General features: G+C 40.7%; 1 protein-coding gene and 2 long non-coding RNA genes across 9 annotated transcripts in view; 2 read left to right on the top strand and 1 right to left on the bottom strand.

Annotated features, from left to right (window-relative positions):
- The window catches only part of JAZF1 (JAZF zinc finger 1), a 352302-nt gene that overhangs the window by 126997 nt on the left and 204518 nt on the right, over nt 1-20787 (bottom strand). The gene's annotated exons all lie outside the window — the stretch shown is intronic.
- Nucleotides 1-20787, top strand: part of LOC103882941 — a 111137-nt gene that overhangs the window by 82490 nt on the left and 7860 nt on the right. For 5 of the 6 annotated variants that reach the window (XR_004183452.1, XR_004183448.1, XR_004183449.1 and 2 more), the window contains one exon: nt 3159-5016. This is a non-coding gene — a long non-coding RNA (uncharacterized LOC103882941). Of the gene's footprint in view, nt 1-790; nt 2946-3158; nt 5017-20787 lie in introns of those variants that run through there. The other variant, XR_004183453.1, reaches the window with a different exon arrangement.
- Nucleotides 6333-19161, top strand: LOC116274677. Its single transcript, XR_004183454.1, has 2 exons — nt 6333-8312; nt 16835-19161. It is a non-coding gene; the product is annotated as an uncharacterized LOC116274677 (long non-coding RNA).

Consider the following 20787-nt stretch of genomic DNA (forward strand, 5'->3'; position numbering starts at 1 on the left):
GTGTCTCACCGATCATGCAATGTCAATAAAGATGGCCCTCTGGAAGCTCAGTGTCTGCCATCATCTGCAGAGGGACACTATCTGTGGAATAGAGCATGGTCAGCAGTGGGTGTGGCTGCTGAGTTGGGAACACTAATTTAGGATAGTGGCTTTGGCAGGGCATCCTTGTCCATCTGCAATATCAATCTTGTCCTCCACCCCTCAAAAAAGAACTCTGGTCTTGTACTCCAGCAGCTTTTCAATATTATGACTAGTCAGCCCATACATAAGGGTCAAATTCAGCAACTCAAATGCAGGTGGCTTAGGGTATCAACTGGTAATGTGTAAATGCAGTTATTTCTGTGACAATCAAATTTATCCACCTACAGGTAGGATTAGAACAGCTTTAAAAATTACTCATTGGCTGGGAATAGTTTTAGTACATGGGGCTATAAAGCCTTACATGACTTAACTTTTACAGCCTGTGGTTTGCCAGCTGGAAAAACTTGAGGCCCATGGGTGGGGAGCAAGGCATGTCACCCCAATCTGTAAACAAGGTCACTCTCTAAGTATCACACTTGATTTTCCAGACTGCAAACAGGACTTCTTTCTTTCTTTTTTTTTTTTCCAGATGAAGTTTTGCTCTTACTGCCCAGGCTGGAGTGCAATGGCATGTTCTCAGCTCACTGCAACCTCTGCCTCTTGGGTTCAAGGGATTCTCCTGTCTCAGCCTCCCGAGGAGCAGGGATTACAGGCATGCACCACCATGCTTAGCTAATTTTTGCATTTTTAGTAGAGATGGGATTTCTCCATGTTGGTCAAGCTGGTCTCGAACTCCCAACCTCAGGTGATCCACCTGCCTTGGCCTCCCAAAGTGCTGGGATTATAGGCATGAGCCATGGTGCCCAGCCAGGACTTCTTTCTAACTGACATCTTCCAACTAAATGACAATTAAGTTGCCTGGCCAATAAATTCTTGTGGTTTGGTCTACACAGATTTCTTAAAAAGTATATTAGTCTTTTACATGTTCAACATTGGTTTCTGCCAGATTTGTGAAGTAATAGAAAAAAGTGGTCATAAGTGAAACACATCCTTTGTAGCTCATATGAAAAGGATGCCAACATGCGTTCCCTGAATTCAGTGTGTTTTTAGAAAAAGCGGTATAATTTATATCATTTCATTTACAACAGTGCTAAGTTAATGCTCTTGGCTGATTTTGACAGAGGTCTTTCCAATCAAACTGCAATGATTTGTTTCCCTTAAACACTTTCCGTACTGACGGACTTTTAATTAGCTTTCTAGAGTGTTTTCCTGATGGACATCACCTCCCTAAAGCCTTGTAAGTTTCCTGGCTTCTAAAAAAGAACAAGAAGTTAAGGGGCATTCTTGGGGTTTCAGGCTTTCTGTGAGTCAAGAACAAATCGTTGTTTCGTGAAATTGGGTGCAACTGTTTACTGGGAATTACGTAGAGAGGCTTCTTTCTGTACCCTCTCAGCCCAGTCCCCAAACCTGCTGCTCAGCAATTTGACTGTATTTGTTTATTTACAACTGATTGTGACAGTGTACTAAAAGGCATGTTTTTACACAATAATGTCAGCTGGGGGTGGTAATATGAGACCACAATTAGGCATGACCTCTACTTCATGAAGCACTCCCTAAAGGGTGGTGGAGGAGTGCCAAAGCTCAACAAGGTTAGCCAGATTATCTTGAGTGAATAAAATGCTCAGAGGCTGGAACCTGCACTGTGAATCTTTTAAATCTGTGCCTAGGACACACAGCAGGTCCCAAACTCAACCACAGACTCCTTCTTTGGAAGAGCGTTTCACGGGATGAGTGTTCTCAAGAACTCACTTTGGGGCACGTTGACTTCATTCACTGAATTAAGAGAGTGCTGGAGGAAGGGACAGGCGACCTTGTTGTGTTCTGATTGGGTGGGATGGGGTAGCAGAGATGAAGTAGTGAAGGAGTGTCAAGGAAGTTCGTGAGTAGGGCAGAGCAGATCTTAAAGGCGTTTCACAAGAATCAGAACCTGTATTTGGCTCCGAGAGCTGTCATGAAGTAAAGGGAGGAACGTAGTGGAGGCGCTGACGTGGCACCTGTGAATGTGCATCTATCCTTCCCATTCACATTCTCATGAGAGCAGTCGACTAGCCATATATTATAAAACTGAGGGTCCTCTGACTCAGTTACTTCCCTCATTGATTCTGCCAGGTGACCAAAGACCCCTATTAAGATGATGCTCTTTGGGGGTGTGACTCAGGCATTCCGAAGACTTTAAAGTGGGAATGCTATCAAGGATGATGACGTGCTAGGCCATGGTTAGTCAATGCCCTTGAACCTCATGAATTGCTCATTATTATTCCCTAATATCTGCTCCACTTGTTGTTCCCCATTTTCCACTCCTAACCAGGCCTCTCAACACTACTGGGGAGAAAGTTTATTTTCTCTTCATAAAAGTGCCAGGGACTGCTCTTCTGGAAGAAAGGGCCCTGTGTGGTAGGGCTACAGAGTACAAGGCCAGAGAACACCAGGCAAGTCACACCATGGCCCAAAAGGAAGATGGGGTGAAAATGCGGTCATGCCGAACCTCACCTCACGGTTCTGGCTATGGCCAGTCCGGGCTGCTGAGGACATCTGCCTCCACGGCTGTCTGAGAAGAATATTTGCAAACTGTCAATTTGACCACTGGGGGACTGGGAGGCTGGAGTGGCAGTAAACTCTGTTGAGTGCCACTGCCAAAGCAAGAGTCTATTTATGTGAGATCACACGGAGGCAAGGCCGCACACGAATAATGGCAAACCTCACTTCTGAGTTTTAGTGGTACCTCATAAAGCCATTTGTTGATGGAAAGTTTGTGCCGTTGACTCAGTTCTGCTCTGCCCTGAGTCTGCATTTTCCCCTCCCTTCCCCCAGTGGCAAAGGCCTATTTGGACCTGACATAGGAATCATCTTTGGTTCTCTCCCAGGTAAGTGAACTGAATTTAAATCCTCAAAGCACTCCTCCTGTGACCTTCAGGAATAGCAGCTAGACCCTGACATCAGTTGGCCACATTTATTCCTGAAATTTCTAGCTTTTGTGTCCGAGATATGAGGCCCCACTTGGCACTTGAGAAGTGGTTCAGTGCTTAATTATTTTATTTATAAAATAAATAACATGATTTTTTGCTTTTATTTTCTAGGATATGATGACATAGGGGATGATGTTTGTTCAAGGTGTCCTCAGAGGAAGCAATACCTCGAGGTAGTTCATCTAAGTGGGGACATTTCTGCAGGATTTCAAACGACGCACCTGGTGTGAAGCATTATACATTTCAAGAACACCAAATACAGATGTATAAGAAAGTGGAGGAATGAAAACAACTCAAAAATACATTCAAACGGAGCACTCTGGTTACCCTGGACTACTGTATTTCCTACCCAGCCCAGTTCCATTGATGTAACGTCCTACCACCCAGAAGATCCTCCTATTTTAAGACACTATCTTGCAAATGCCCCTGCTCCATACTCAGACTACTGCAATTACACAGTAAGATTAATGAATTCACAGGCTGTTTCTGAGGATTTAATGACTTCTTAATAGAACAGGGTGCACACATAGCTAGACTACTATGACAAATCATAAAAGCTTCTTAATAAGAAACCCCAATTAGTTAATTAAAATTTGCTAATTGAAAATTCTAAGAATAGCTTGTAAAATATTCCAGACCTTGAGATAAAGCAGTAAAACACATATCTAATGTGCCCACCAGACAAGTTTTACATATCTATGTAATAGGAGACCTTGGTAAGTAAAACAAGAAATGAGGAAATAGGTCATCACAGAGAAACCTTGAAAGTGGTCTAATATATCAAGAGTGAGAACTGGAAATTGTTATTATTTATCACACAGAGAGCAGGTGCAAGGAATGGGGTCACCTTTATTAATTTACTCATACATTTCTTACTCCCCCTACTCCGTTACAGATTCATCTCTCTGTAATGGCATAAAGGCATATGTAAGTAACATTGCATGGATCTCACCAATTTTGGATATTTTAACATTCATTCCTGTTCTTAAAAGATGTACTTGATGCTCAGCGTGGCTCTACAAGAAAATGCTCAAAATGTGCCTCATTAAGATGACTGATGTAAATTTTTACTAAAGAGTAGGTGAAATGTTGTGAGGAAAGGAATGCCTTCTAAAGCAAGTAGAGAGAAACCATTTTTTTTTTTGCTCCAAATGCCACATAACCAGTTCTAAGTTAAGGGGAAAGGAGGAAGAAGGATAACAGAGCTACAGGACTCAACCTCCATGAAGTCATCACATGGAAGCCTTGACAGTGGTCTAATAGAGCAACCCCTAGTTTTTGTGCTGCAGAGGGAACATGGCTGCTGCTCCACCAAAGCAATCTGGCAGGCTAGACTTCACAGCTCACCTGAAGTATCCTTGGAGCTATGTACATGGCTCCGGTGAAACCTAAAACCCAGCCCAGGCTCTCCGATTCGTTCTTGTTTCGAGCCGGGGGTCCAGTTCTGTGTGACTTACCTTTCCTCACCATAACGTGGGAGTAAAGTAAGGTCAAACGTTCTGGCTTTGACTTCAGCCTTCAAATTTGATTTTGCAGTCCAGACGATACCAGATCCACCCTGCCATCCCCAAGTCAGGGCTCCTTACAAAGAATTTTTGGAAAGAAGAATGGATGACAATGGGGAGGGCAGAGGGGGACAAGCAGGGAAGGAGCTGGGATGTGACCTGCTAATATAAATTATAGTACTAATAGCAGTAACTGGTTTTACTAGTAGTACCAGTAAAAGTGCAAGAGTAATGGCAAGATTAGCAATAGCAGTGGTGGTGGCAGAACAGTGACAGTAGTACGAGTAATGTTAATGGCAGCAATCATTTGGGGAAATGCCTACTGAGTGGTAAAATAAAAAGACATGTTATTAACTTTTCTGTACTATCTTTACTTTACAGATGAGAAAATTATAGCTGTAACCTGCCAAGGGAACCTGTCCGAGGCCACACACAGTTAACAGCAGATAAAGATTTGATACCAGGTATCCCAATGCTTTCTAATTATGATCAGGGTTCTCTGAACAAATCTCAGGAAATACTTCTAGGCTAGTCATTTTATCATTCCTTTTACATAAAATGTCTCTAGCTAGCCAGCTCCTCTTTATACTGCAAAGTCCGTTTCACTTTTTCCTCCATGAAACTTCTCTGATTACTTTAACTCCTATGAAGTTATAGCACTGATCATTTGAGCTATTAGCCTGGCACAAGGACATACTTTGGCCCTGTGACATACTTTACACTGCTATTTAAGTTTCCATATGTGTCATCTTGAGTATACAGACCCACCATTTATATTTCTTTGTCTCTTCTAAAGTACCTGGCACCCATGAGTATACAGTAACCATTCCCTATACAGAACATATGTTACAGACACTCTAAAAATGAATGAACAGCTGGGCGCGGTGGCTCATGCCTGTGATCCCAGCACTTTGGGAGGCCGAGTCAGGAGTTCGAGACCAGCCTGACCAATATGGCGAAACACCTTCTCTCCTAAAAATAAAAAAATTAGCTGGGCATGGTGGTGGGTGCCTGTAATCCCAACTACTCAAGAGGCTGAGGCAGGAGAATTGCTTTAACCCAGGAGGGGGAGGTTGCAGTGAGCCGAGGTCACGCTATTGCACTCTAGCCTGGGCAACAGTGAGATGTTGTCTTAAAAAAAAAAACCAAAAATGTGCAGATGAGTTTCTTAATTTTGTGGAAGTGCATGACACTCAGATCAGATGCCCTGTTGCAGATGATAAGGACAGACTGTACCAATGTACCGGGGGTCTAAAATGAGGTTAGAGTGAAATACTGCAACCTTGCCACTTTACTCAGCATAAAAATGCATTTAAATCCCCCAATTCTTCTCTCTGGAAAAGGTATACATCTGTGAGCAACTCCCTAAGAGAAAAAGGCAAACTTCAGAACACGAAATATTCCCAGTTCGTTAGACTTATTGTGCTTATTTAATTGAACGGCATTTTCACTGGAAAATTTTAACCAATTCATGTATCTCCTTAAACCACAAGACTGAAAGGACCCAGGGAATCCAGTAGTGAGAATTTACTCCTTTGGGGAAAAAAACTTCTGTGTTCTAAGTGCTAATTTTGTTTTTTTTTGTTTTTTTTTTTTGAGACGGAGTCTCGCTGTGTCGCCCAGGCTGGAGTGCAGTGGCGCGATCTCGGCTCACTGCAAGCTCCGCCTCCCGGGTTCACGCCATTCTCCCGCCTCAGCCTCCGAGTAGCTGGGACTACAGGCGTCCGCCACCACGCCTGGCTAGTTTTTTGTATTTTTAGTAGAGACGGGGTTTCACCATGTTAGCCAGGATGGTCTCGATCTCCTGACCTCGTGATCCACCCGCCTCGGCCTCCCAAAGTGCTGGGATTACAGGCTTGAGCCACCGCGCCCGGCCGTTCTAAGTGCTAATTTTTAACCTGCATATCTTTCTTCCCAGGAGCACAGTGTTTATCTTGTATGCACAATTTCTTTAGGTTACATTCGTTTTGGGGTAACCCATGCCAAATGAACCCAGCGGGCAGACTTAGAAGAGAAGGCATTGTGTAAAAATGTAACAAGGATTGATTGGCTCTAACAATGTCTGACAGTCTTGCTGATATATTCTTCAGTGCACAACAGGGTATTCTGTAGAAGTTAAGCTGTGGCATGAGGTGGAAGTTCAGCCTGGCTGCTGACATATTTTGGACAGCAGAGAGGGCTGAGGTTGCTGTGGTTGCCCTGACAATTGAGGGGTTGGCACATCAGCAGAATGAGAATTGGAGAAGTCTGGCAAAAAGTAAAGCCGCAGGAGGGTGAAATCTGGAGGAACAAAGCCTGGTTTCCCAAGCCACCCAGGAGGCTTGGGTCCGTGCAGCTCCAACTCACAACCTGGTGGAAGAGCTTGCTGGGAGAAAAGTGCAGGAAGGTATGCAGACAAGGAAGGAACGGCGAGGGAGGGAGCAGAGGGGAGATGCTGAAGGTGGGCCGAACAGACAACAAACACAGCTAAGAATGAGGAGTCCAAGAGAATCATGACAGGCCAAAGAAAACCCTGGGGTGTTATAGAGGGAGCATGTGACGACAGTAGGCAGTGCAGAAGCAAATGGAGTCAAACAAACCTCCTCATCAAAATGGAAATATGGCATTTGAGGACTTAACTGTTTGATCTTCTATGAGAAACCAGGACAGTAATAGCTGGCAGTTTTATTGCTTACTACATGCCAGGCACTGTTCTAACTATTTTACAAATATTAACTTATTTAGTACTTATAACAGTCGTCAGAGAGTAGGCAGTGCAGAAGCAAATGGAGTCAAACAAATCTCCTCATCAAAATGGAAACATGGCATTTGAGGACTTACTGTTTGATCTTCTATGAGAAACCAGGACAATAATAGCTGGCAGTTTTATTGCTTACTATGTGCCAGGCACTGTTCTAACTATTTTACAAATACTAACTTATTTAGTACTTACAACAGTCGTTAGGGTAACTATTACAACTTCCATTTTACAGATGCATAAACTAAGGCACACAGAGGTTAAGCAACTTGTCAAAGGCCACTGAGCTTATCAGAAGCAAAGATGAAATTTCAACTCAAGTAGTCTACCTCCAGAATCTGTATTCCTGGTCACTAAGCTGTACTCTCTCCCACAGACTCACGACATGCAATTATAATATATGATTTGTATATGAAACATAATTGCCTGAGGCAGGATTCTCAATTCCAACTGCCGCCCAAAGCTGGTGTGTGGGTGAGTGGCACAGGCGATGACTCAGACCCACTGATTGTCCTCGACCACATCATAACTGGGAGAAGCTGGTTTCTATCTGTCACCACACATATGCCCAGGAACTCTGGTGAAGATATTAAAGAGTTTATTTTTCAGGAAAATATTCTCCCCAAAGAAAGCTTACTGCAAGAGCCAGAGGTGGCAGGAAAGAAGGAAAAGTGATAGGTTTTGCCAGATTATAGAAGAATTGCTTTTTGGATAAATTAAAGAATAGAATGTTGACTTTGATGCTAGTTGGACTTGTCCACCAGACAGTCAATGTAAAACAAGGAAACACTGTCATTTAAACAGCTTCAGTGGGAGCCCCGGCCAGAGAAATACTGCATTTTAAGGGGGAAACTGTACACCCATGCCATAGTATTTGAGAATCTAGGGATTCATGGTGCTCTCCGGATCCTTCCATCATGGGTATCAAAGGTTTACTGTCATCACCTAGAGGCAGAAGGCTATATGCTGGTCCAGGACTTTGGCACTGGAAAGACCTCAGTTCAAATTCCAGCTCCACTAGTGGTGAGTAACATTTTTGAGCTCTGTTACCTTATCTATAAAATGAAGATGGCATCTCAGTCATAATAATAGATTATTTAAATAGTGGTCATAAACACTCTTTGCTTTTTCATATCAACTTTTGATTGATGTGAATTCTTGATAGTCTTCATGTGCAATAACACGATTCACTGCAGTATGAACATTCTCACTTAATTTACTGAATATTGACCAGATACCAGACTAACTGCACACAAGAGGAAACATACATAGGTAAGAAGTATCAAATCATTTTTCTCAAAATTTTCTGATTGTAGAGGTGCCTAACTTTGTTGACGTTATGTTAGAAAAAGATAAAAGTGATCATAGTAATATTCAGAAAATTACCCTGACAACCACACCCATTAAGTGTTAGGAAGGCCAAACCTCACAGTTCATATGCATCACTTACGAAAAGTTTATCCAACTGACTCTCATGGCTGGGTGATTCACAGTCTTCCCCAATCCACAGAGAGTCAAGACTTGCTTTTCTAAAAACAGAAAGCTTTCATGCTAATCCTGGAATCTCTGAGGGACAAGAGAAGTCAAAGGGATCAGTCCTTGTATTTTATAAATGGTGGATACAAGTTATATTTGGAATCCCATATTGAATGCAGAACTAACAAATCCATAGAGGAAAGGCAGTAAGTTTTGCCAGCCCATAAATTAATTACCTTTAATAGCCAGGCTTAGGGTAAAAGCAGGAAGATATGCAAGAGCTTCCCTATCTGCTGCTTTCATTTTGGTAGTTAGTCCTGGAGTTAAAATCACTTCTAATCAGCAAGAAAAGCAGTTGTTTTAAAAACAGTAACATGCTGAGGGGAGAATTTCCCCTGATATTCTAGGGAATGTGAACTTTGGCCTTTGCTGTGGAATAATCCTACATATGCCTTTCTGAAATACACTGCAAATCTTTTTTGTCCTTTTTAAATGAATAGACTAAAGCTCTGAAGCTTAACAGAAATGATCTACCCACTATCCCTCCTTTTAAAGCTTCACTGTGTGGGGTTAGCATTCACCTGTTTAATAAACTGAGCAAACCAAACATGGCAAACCTTCAGAATTAGGGAATCTGAATTCCAAATTCAGATTGTGCTGTAAAGTGTAATTCTTTGGGATGGATTTTCTGTGAATGAAGGGGAAAACGTAATAATACAGAATTTTCTGGGGAATATATTTTTATGTATACTGTGTTACAATTTGACATACAGCATTCTGCAAACTTATTTTCTAGTTAAGTCAAGGACAATTTTAGGAGTATGGTAATAATCATGTTTCTCTGTATCACAGTTAAATTTCAATTAACTTTAAATTGGAAACAACATAGCTTTGGTGCTTTCCTTCCACCTGTTAAGAGGATCAGAGTAAATTCTTGGATGAGAAAAAAACCTACTCTTTTATTTCCTTCCAAATTCAGAATTGCCATGCTGGTTCCCTATGATGACTCAAGTTACAATGGTAAACTGGGGGCAGCTGTCAATCCTGGGGTCTTGCACATTGTTGTGATGGGTCACAAATATTCGAATAATTGCACAAATGACAGTAAATGGATCTATGTTTGCAAAAGCCCCCCTCTTTTTTTTTTTTTTGGAGACAGGGTCTTGCTCTGTTATCTAGGCTGGAATGCAGTGGTGCAATCACAGTTCACTGCAGCCTTGACCTCTTGGCCTCAACTGATCCTCCTACCTCAGCCTCCCAAGTAGCTGGGACTATAGGTACACACCACCACGCCGGGCTTTTTTTTTTTTTTTTTTTTTGGTAGAGGCAAGGTCTTGCTACATTGCCCAGGCTGATTTCAAACTCCTGGGATCAAGCAATTCTCCTACCTTGGCCTCCCAAAGTGCTGGGATTAAGGCATGAGCCAACATGCCAGGCAATGGCTCCACTTTTAATAAACTGAAGTAGACTGAAGATTAAAGTACTGGATGTAAGTAGCACTTTCTTTTCTTTTAACACAATTTCTTCAATGGAGAATGAGGACAACATCTGAACTGGTTGCTTATATACCTATATACCCATAATATAGTGATGGCAATTGTGAATTTCTCTAGTGCTTCTATTATACCCTCTTCCCCCAAATGTTTTGGGATTTAGTAAAAGTCTAAGTTTTCCCTTGGAAATGTTTAATGAATATTATCGTCCAAAACACGCACTGGTATAAAAATTGGAAACTCACTGGTAAATAGCGTTATAACATCCGTATCCTTTCTCCCCAGTCCAACCACTTCTGAGACAAGGTTCTATGAAAATGATCTAAATGGAAAAAAGATCCATTAGGTGGATCTTTTCTGGCACGATGAAAAATGTTTGCTTCAGTGTCATTTATAATAATGAAAGCTTGTAAGCAGCTATCATGACGAAATGAAGGGCATGTTTCAGTGAACTCTATCTTATGGAATATTACGTGGCCATTAAAACAGTAATTTTGAAGATGCAGCAATATGGACAATGCTCATGATACAATAATTAAATGTATGACCCAATTATAATCTTGCCACAGATGCTTATAAAACTAGAATGGGACCAAAAACATGGAACCACTGAACATAAAATATTGTACAAGAGTGGTACAATATAAATGATCCACCCCACCACCAAAACCATTTTCAAAGCTTACTTTTTACTATTTCCCTAATAATCAGAAAAAAAATTTTTTTAAATGGCTGACACAGTATATTATGCTTTTAAAAAGAAGTCAAGCAGAAGATGACCAAGGAAACCAAAGGAAAAAAGAACCCACATATTTTGGTAGTCATGAATCTTACCAAAGGCTAGTTGGGTCACCTCAGATGCCAACAATGGTAACTCATGAATCTGTTAGTCCTTAAACTATTGGCTACAATGGGCAAACTAATCTCAATAAAAGTCATTTTAAAAAGCAAGAGAGCAAGAGAGACACTTTCCCAGTATATCCTGTGGTCTGGAATTTATTGTGGTATCTGTGACGGAGAAGAGTGTATGTTCGCATGTGTTTCTTTTTTCTAACATTATCAGCATGAGAATGACTAGAAATGTGCTGTAAGTTTTTCAGAAGTCAAGACAGCTGCGACAGCTACAGGGTTTCATTTATAGATACTGACACTGCATATTTCAGTATATATCAGACACAAAGGTTAAAATATGTGCATACTGTTCTTCAGCATAAAATCTAAGCAAATATCTTAACTCTTGACAGCACCAAAATGTTGCTCTTACTTTTTCCAGCCATTGTACACCCAACATACTCTATTCCCCGATATTTATAACACAAATAAGCAAACAAAAAATCAGGCATCTAATCAAAATGCATCCATTCTATATTCGAAGTCTAAGAAAGTAAAACTGGTGACAGGTATTAAAAGAAGATCTGAACATGTTTATTTTTATAGTCAAGTTGTCTCACAAAGCATAGATACATATGTTTTCCTTATAGCTAATATTAACACACATAAATGCCTATCACTTAAGTCTTCTGACATCCCAAAATTACTGCTTGAGGTGAATCAAGACTGTGGATCACAACATTCTTAAATTTGACTGCATGAAGAAGACTGGCAAATGTCTCCCTCTTTTAAAAGATGTTATATTTCTACATGAGGCATCTTTTTGGGATACATTTGAGCATATTCAGTAAAATGCTGATTAATCTTTCTTGATCTTTACTTCTGATAAGAAATGAAAGATCCTTGTATTTTATAAATCTTCAGCAGTTTAGATTTCAGTAGTCTAAAGACTAATGAAAAACGAAAGAGAAAAACAAAGCCAAAAATCATAAATCCTTCCTCACTAGAAGGCATTCCTCCCTTATCCCTAAAAGAAATTCATTCCTGCACATCTTGTTTGAATTTAACTTCTGAAGTTTGTCTTGTTCCATCTCCAGAACGAGTCAGGCTGCAGGGTATAGAGATATGACTACATGAATAAAAACACATGAGCAATGCAGCCACTGCATATACAAAACCAAGATGACTGTCAAGTGACATGTCACTTGGATACATGTGTTTCTGTACTTTGTCATGAATGTTCAAGCTGAAAGCTACTGGAAGAATCTGAATTCTCCTTCCCCTGCTATTGCAAAATATGGTAATGTAATTAGAAAAAGCTAATGCTTTATGAGCAGCATGCTGGCATCCCTTTTTAGCTGTAGAAGATTCACTCTTTAAAAAGCACTCAACACATTAACACTATACAATACATTCCACAACGCTACAATGAGGGCAAGACTCTCCTACTAACACAACCTCAGGTTCTGAGGAAGTGCCTTGCACAGATGCTGGGTTTGAGTTTTACTCAGGAAGAGGGTGCTGTTTTTCTTTAATCCCACCCACTCTTTCTTACACCAGCCTTACATGATTTATAGTATTTTTATTACAAATAGAGAAATGAAACCTTGGTTTGCACAGATTGAAGTGGTGATGAGGGAATTGGGGTGGTTTGGCAATGGATGGAGGTAGAGAGTGAGATGCAAAATTCTATTCCCATCACAAGTGAGAAAAACACAATTCAAGGCTGATCCTGGACACAGTCAAGTTCACAGGGGTAGTCCAGGAAGGGAAGGGCACTGATGGTGTATGTGGCCATGCCTGTAATGAGATGAGGTCCATAAACTACAGTTCCCCTTTTCCTGAGTCTCCATAAATGCATGGGAGAAGCAGAAGCAGGGTAAATTTGCAAGAATTGTTACTGGTGGCCAAATTTCTCTGGTGGAAAAGGCAGGTTTTCTTTTTCATGCTTTTATATTAAAGCCTTTGAATAAACAAAATTCTTAGGGAACTCTCAAGGGATAATTTTGTCTAGAAAGTTCCTTCTACTTCTTTCTTAATTCCTTTAAAGGTGTGAGATTCTGACCTAGTAACTTGCAATGAAGCAGTATGAGCAACAAAGATGAGGTAGTGGTTTAACTTTCCAGCTGCTTCAACTTTAGACAAGAAAAGAAATGGATGGGGGCATCCAGGTTGCTTGGCAAGATGGTGCAGACTGCACAGGTCTAAGGAACTGACTAGTCAGTGTCCACGTCAGTGATAAACCAAGAGATCTGAAAAGGCCTGACTATCATTTCTTATTGCAGTCTCCTTTTCATAAAGCACAGTTTTTATGCTTTTATTATACACATATGTATCCCAGACACATCGGTTCTAATTTTTAAAAATAAAGCTGTCCTAATTTGGGGTGGGGGAAAGAAATTCAACTAGCTGCACCCTCCTCCAGATAGTTTTGGGCAGTGGGTCAAAGTCACTGGCAGACCCATGATGCACCTGACAGAGCTTTGGAGTAGATACTGCAGGGCCCCCGGACCATGCTCTGGCCATACTCCTGCCCCTGAGACATGAACAGGAACAGCTAAGGAATCTGAGGGGTCCTCTGCTTGCACATGGGAAGAGAAAACAGAACATAGGGGCATCTTACAGCTTTCTGACTGTCCGATCCCTCTCATGGTGATAAAGGGAGGGACCTGACAGACTAACACTTTCAGTTGTAAAAAGATGAAGTAATGTCTTCTTGCCAGCCATATTTGTGTATTCAGATCAATCAGGGTCATTAAAAACTATATATTACTAAATAACAATCTACAAAAACATAGGTTAAATGAAAAAGCAAAATTTAAAGAAGTTCCTCTAATGCAATTTTACACATATGTGTGGATAAACACTTGAAGGGAAATACAAAAGCATCTTATTTGTTGATAAATTCCTGGTGCTGTTTCTTTCCATTTTTGCTCCTATTATTTTTAAATAGAAAAAGAGATAAGATGGATCAAAAATAAATTGCTCTAAATACCACTATACAACTACAAGAATGACTAAAATAAGACCTTGAAATTACAGACAATACAAATTGTTGGTAAGCATGCAGAACAACAGGAAGTCTCAAACCTTGCCAACAGGACAGCACTGTGGTCCATTTTATTTTTTCTTTTCTTTTTTTCTTTTTTTTGAGACAGAGTCTCGCTCTGTCGCCCAGGCTGGAGTGCAGTGGCCGGATCTCAGCTCACTGCAAGCTCCGCCTCCCGGGTTCACACCATTCTCCTGCCTCAGCCTCCTGTGTAGCTGGGACTACAGGCGCCTGCCACCTCGCCCGGCTGGTTTTTTGTATTTTTTTAGTAGAGACGGGGTTTCACCGTGTTAGCCAGGATGGTCTCGATCTCCTGACCTCATGATCCGCCCGCCTCGGCCTCCCAAAGTGCTGGGATTACAGGCTTGAGCCACTGCGCCCAGCCGGTCCATTTTATTTTTAAAAAGTTTAACTGGTTGACTGTTTTTACTAGCTGAACACACATCTATACCACAAGCCAGTGATTCCACTTCTAGTAATATATTAGAAATAACTGCTATGTACACAAAAAGACTGGGAAAAGAATATTCATAACCTCTCTCTTTATAGTAGTCAAAGACTTCCAACAGAGAATAAATAATTGTGAAAACTCACATAGTTGGACAGTATATAACAAACAACAAAACATGTACTAGCACATGCAGTAATACAGAAGAAACTCAAAAACATGCTGAGCAAAAGAAATCAGACATAATTAAATGAAAGTTAAACGAAGACCACCTGAAATTCCAGATTAATTTGCTTTGCCATAACAGGTATTATTCTATACATAATATAATTAGTCCCATAACTCACAGTCACATAATAAACTTATTAACAGATGGGAGAGGTGGTAGCAACTGGTGAAGAACTTGTTTTGAAGATGGAAAAAAAATGCTTATATAAGGTAGAATTCCAGGGCCTGAGCCTGGTCTTTTTGCGTTCAGCATCTTTCAGTGGCTACAAGGGTGTTTGTGCCTAGGAAATCAGAGGCTTATAATAGTTTTCCAATTTAAATTAAGAGTTCTTTGACTTTGCTATTATATACAATATGCACATGCCTCTTTAAAATTGTAGAAAATAAGACCTTGATGCCTTAGCCCTTCAGATAAATGTATGCCAAAGACCAGAAAGTGCTATTTTCAAAAACAGTAAATGAGTTAAGAGCATAATATGCCTTTATTATTAAAAGCATTCTGGCTTTGAGTTTTCAAAAATATGCCTGCTGTCTAGCAAAGATTAATGCAATATAGAAACCAGCTTTTCATCATACTTATTTGGCCCAGGAGAAGTGTACATCGCTAAATCTGGTTGGTGCTGAACACATGATAAAATGGGCAATAAAAGAAAGTAGGGATGTTTGTATGGGCACAAGGAAGACAAGTCTAAGCAACCTCCCAGCTAATTTGCTCCAAATGAATTTATCCCAATAATAAAAATGAAAAAAAAGATCAATCAAGTTTGTACCAATAACAGATAGTATTTTTCCTGGTAGCCTACAGTACCGAGATGGCCCCCACTGTCTGAGAGTAACATAGCACTCTTCCTCTGGGTGTCAGGATGTGATGCCATTTATCCTTTTCTGCTAACCTTACTCTGGTCAAAAGGTAAACTCGGACAACTCACAGTTTGCCAAGGTGATACTGTGATTCCTGAGAGACACAACTATTGACGATTGCTTAGCTCTCTCAATTTGAAATGAAAGAGTGAGTTCAGCCAAGTCTGGCATCATCAAGAAGAGACGCACACAGACATCACCAAGAAGGCAGGGACAATTCCAAAAGCCAGATCCCATTTCTGGTCTTGGTGTGCTGAATGATATCTCATTAGGGGAGAGAGGACATGGCAAGGACTGATTATACGCCAGCCCTACCAACTGTAAATTACACAGGGCCCATGTTGTCACCTAAATCTGCAGGGAAATTCTGGTGATCATGGAAGGTGGAAGCTGCTTGGAGAGCTTCTCTGCGAATCCTTCTGCTTGTTGAACATCACGTTTATGGCCTTAGCAACGGTGTAGAGTGAATTGATTGTCAAGGAAAATGCAGTAACTCATATCAAGCCAGGGAAAAAAGCTCCTGGGATGAGGCTGACACGAGTGCAATGACCAGAGACTAAATTACCACCTGCTTAGGGTGGAATGAAAAGACCAAACAATAAGCAAGGGGATTTATCTGCAACTGGAGACAATGACATAAAATACAAGCTAGCACTTCAATTATTCAAGTCTGGTAATTCCACACAGTCTGCATGTCTGGTTAAAGAACTCTGTGGAAATTCTTGAGCTGCAGGTTTTTAGAGGCAATGTGTATGAGGCAAGACAATGGAATTGGAGATTAGGAGACACAGGTCTTGCCTTGGCCATGCCTTGATTCTGTGCAGTATGGCGAGAAATCATCTAGCATCTTTTTACCTTTGTATTTGAGCAATCAAGAATAGTGATAAAAACAGGGATGTACAATAGAAAGATCTCGGAGTCCAAACCTTGTCTGCCATTTATTAGCTGTGTAAACTTGGGCAAGTCACTGAATTTCTCTGATCCTTGTTAAAAAAAAAAATAGTGGTAAGAGCAATCTTTTAAAGTAGAATCATGGTTCACTTGAGCAAATGACTTTGTAATAAACCAGACACCTGGAAGTATCTGGGCAAGTTCTTTGTAAAATAGAAAGGGTTATATACATTTTGGTTTTCATTACTGCTATCTGTTTACCACACAGGGCAGTGTGATGACGTGTACAATATATAAAAGATCTTACAGAAAGCAAGGTATTAGTATGGAGAAGTTCTATGATATCCAAGAAAAAACAAAAACTTTGGAATCACATAAATTTGGGTAAGAACCCACTTCTAAAAGTTTGACTACTTAGAACTGTGATGACACCTTACTCAAGCATTCTTAACCTGAGGTCTGTGGACCCAAAGGGGTCATGGGGAGAATTTAAGAGATCTGTGAACCTGAACAAAAACAAAAAACACCAAAAAACATCATTACTTTCAACTAGTCTGTAACTGAAATGTACCATTTCTTTCAATTATAAGTATATGCAGTGAGTCACAGTATTTTCACAGTATCTACGTATGACTTTGTACCTATTAGAAGTCAGATATTTTGATATCACAGTACCATTGTAGCAGGTATCTCAAAATATTGTTTATACTCATGACTAATTGAAATTATGGAAGCTACTAACCCAGTGCCTAAGCTTCCTTATTTAAGGCTTTACTAAAGAAGCACACATTAGTGTATCACAAATTCGTAATTTTACTATTTTGACAACAGCATTTTAATGTAACTGGTTTTCTTTGGAATCTTACATATTTTAGTTTATGAATCTTAGTTTAACCAGTTTTAGTTAATTCCAAAACACTATTTTGGGAAGTAGTCCACAGGCTTCACGAATTTGCCAAAGGGCTCCCACAACCTCCCTGGGAATTCATTTCTTTAGGTGTCAAAGAGAGCTAAGAGCCATGATGCAGGGTCACCGTGAAGATTTCAGATGACACAGAGAAGTACACAGTCTAGTGCCCCACACAAAAGCCAGTGTGCATTGAAACAATGAGACAAGGGAATTAATTTCTATTTTGTGTCTTTCATTCTTCCTAATTTCAATACAATTCATTTTTGGTATTTCAAGGATTTAAGTCAATGAAGACTTGACTGTCTTCATTTGCTGTATGGCTTTGGGTGGTGTTTGTGATGATATGGTTACGCGGATGTCCTTTCCTTCTAAGTTCAAAGTGCTATCGCTGGACACAACCTCTGCACAGGCCAGACGGGAGAGCTCTGGGGATGAGTCCACGTTGGCTGAGGATGGGGGCACCTTATAGGGGATATACCGCTGACTTAGCTGAACTGCTTTGAGCCAATGGGCAAGGTCTTGGCCACAGTGGAGGAAATGAGAACAAGTAATTTAGAAACTGGGAACACAGAGCTATTTTAAAGCTTGCCAGTGAGAGAGCCTTCAAAGACAGGACTAGTCTTTAGGCTCAGCATAATGAACCTCAATGTGAGAAAATTAAGTAATGTTTCAACTTGAGTCCCAAATCAACAGTCTCAGCAATATGAGAGTATTCTACAAATGGGAATGCACTAGAGCTACAGAGGGAAGATTCATGGCCTTCTTAATTAACTCCGAGGTGCCGCACATAAGGGGAAAACGATAAATCAAGTAGATTACTGCCAGCAATCTGAATTTCCAAATGAAATAAGAGAGGTGTAGCGCCTTGAGTCATTTTGTAAATGTGTACGGTGGGTGGAAGGGAATCTCCAAGGTCATCTCTTGTGTTTAATTTGCCAGTTTATGATTTAATTTCATACCATGTGCAAAGTACTTGCTATACAATCAGGTGTGAAAAGATAGGAAATAGAAAGATTAGTAAGACATGATGGGAGGGCAATGCAATATACACACATGTAAAACTGTAAACTTGTTACTCATGCATTTATCCCAAATATATTTATTGAGCTGCTACTACTGTGTAACAGTGTACTACCTACTGTGTAACAGTGTTCTAGAAGCTGAGGATGTAGTAATGACCAAGATGGACAAAGTCTCTGCCCCCATGGAGCCCACATTCCTTAGGGAAAGACAGGTACTCAACAAGACAATTACATAAACTGTGATTTCAAGCAGTGATAAGCACTATGAAGAACAGAAGAGAAGAGTAAGGGCACAGAGAGGGATGAACAGGATATTGCTGTGCAGGTGACATCTGACCAGTGACTAAGAGAAGGGGAGGACATGAACTGTGTAAAGCTCTGGTTGGAGGGAGAGCATCCCAGCAGAAGGGTCAACAAGGACAAGAGCCTTGGAGCAGACCTGAGCTGGGTGTGCTCAAGGGGCAGGAACGACAACTCTTTTGGGGGAAGGGGGATGGGGGTAAGAGTTGAGGCTGGAGAAGTGAGGGGATGCCTGGTTGCAGAAGCCATGCTGGCCATGATAAGAAGTTTCACTTTTATTCCTAGTGTGACAGGAAGCCTTTGGCAGGCTACGACTCAGCTCCTGCTAAGATAAAAACACAAGCAAAGAAATATAGGTCTGTAGAACAAATAAGGATTAATCCAAATTGCAGGATTATCATTAGTGGTGAAAAACACAAACACATGCAAGCAAACCTGGAAACAACTGGGATATCCACCACTTAATAGTAAAACAAATAATTATATATCCATATTATAGTATTTTGTGTTGCTGTTAAAAAGAATGACTTAGATCTATCTCTACTGACCTGGAAGGATGTTACATGAAAAACAAAAGATAAGTGTGTGGGGGGAATGAGATATATACACATATACATATATGCATATATGTATGCAATAGATATATTTTATGCATATATATGTATATATGTATGTGTGTGTGTATATACACACACACACATGATGTTTATTTTAGGCTCTCAACTTTATTTAAAAAATGTCACAACCAATCAGGGCTATATATATATATATATATGTACATATCTCCACACATGGGGAATACCCGCCACAACGTTAACATTTATTAACTTGGGATGGGGCAGGGTGGGGTGTTAGGGAGAGAGGAGAGAAGCTATTAGTCTTAAACATATTTGTACACAATTTTAAAATTTATATTATTCAACAGTCATAGCCAAATGTGTTAATGTTACGATTTTTAAAATTTTAGCTTTTTAGAGATGGTGGTCTCACTTTGTCACCCAGGCTGGAGTGTGTGTGTGTGTGTGTGTGTTTGTGTGTGTATGTGTGTGTGTGTATTTATTATTATTTTCCGAGACAGGGTCTCACTGTGTTACCCAGGCTAGAATGCAATTATAGCTCATTGTAATCTTGACCTTGTGGGCTCAGGTGATCCTCCTCCCTCAGCCTCTTGAGCAGTTGGGACTACAGGCTCATGCCACCATGCCCAGCTACTTTAAAAATTTTTTGTAGAGACGGGGTCTTGCTTTGTTGCCAAGGCTTGCCTTGAACTCCTGGGCTCAAGTGATCCTCCTGCCTTGGCTTCCCAAAGTGCCGGGATTACAGGTGTGAGCCACCATGCCTGGTAGGGGGTGTATGATTTTGAAAAAGGCACTTAATCAAATATTTAAACAATTTATTCTCAGTGATTGGGGAATCTTCGTAATATAGTGTTAAACGTCCATCTTGAAGAACAGGATTATCACAGCCAGAAAGAATTAGAGACAAGAAGGAGGATGCTGCAAGTCAAGGGCAAAACAATGGAAGGTTTTCATTCATGGCACTAACAGACTGATGCTTTCCACAGATCTTGTGATGGCAGCTGGTGGACAGGGTTTCAGTGGAGAGAATGGAGGCAGAGAAAGCATTCATTTGCTGTATGGCTTTGGGTGTTGTGATCAGTGAACTCTTGGGACAATCCCAAACAGGAAGTTAGCGCTTCAAGTAAGGACAGGAGCAGGGGAAGCATTCAAGAGGCGATGAGGATGCAAAGGTTATACATTTGGTGCTTGATTGTTTGGAAACAGGAGTGAGGAAATGAGATGGTTGGAATATAATTAATTCCAAGCTTCCTAGACTAGTGAATGGGTGGGTGCCATTAACATAATATGAATCAAAAAAAAAGAGGAGACATTCTGGAGAAGGATGTGAAATAACGGGCCTGGCACTAGATGAGCTGAGCCTGTACTGAACATTCCCAAACCCACAGGTAGTGGGGTGGTTAAAAATGGG

This window comes from Papio anubis, chromosome 4, assembly GCF_008728515.1.
Source record: "Papio anubis isolate 15944 chromosome 4, Panubis1.0, whole genome shotgun sequence".
Lineage (NCBI taxonomy): Eukaryota > Metazoa > Chordata > Mammalia > Primates > Cercopithecidae > Papio > Papio anubis.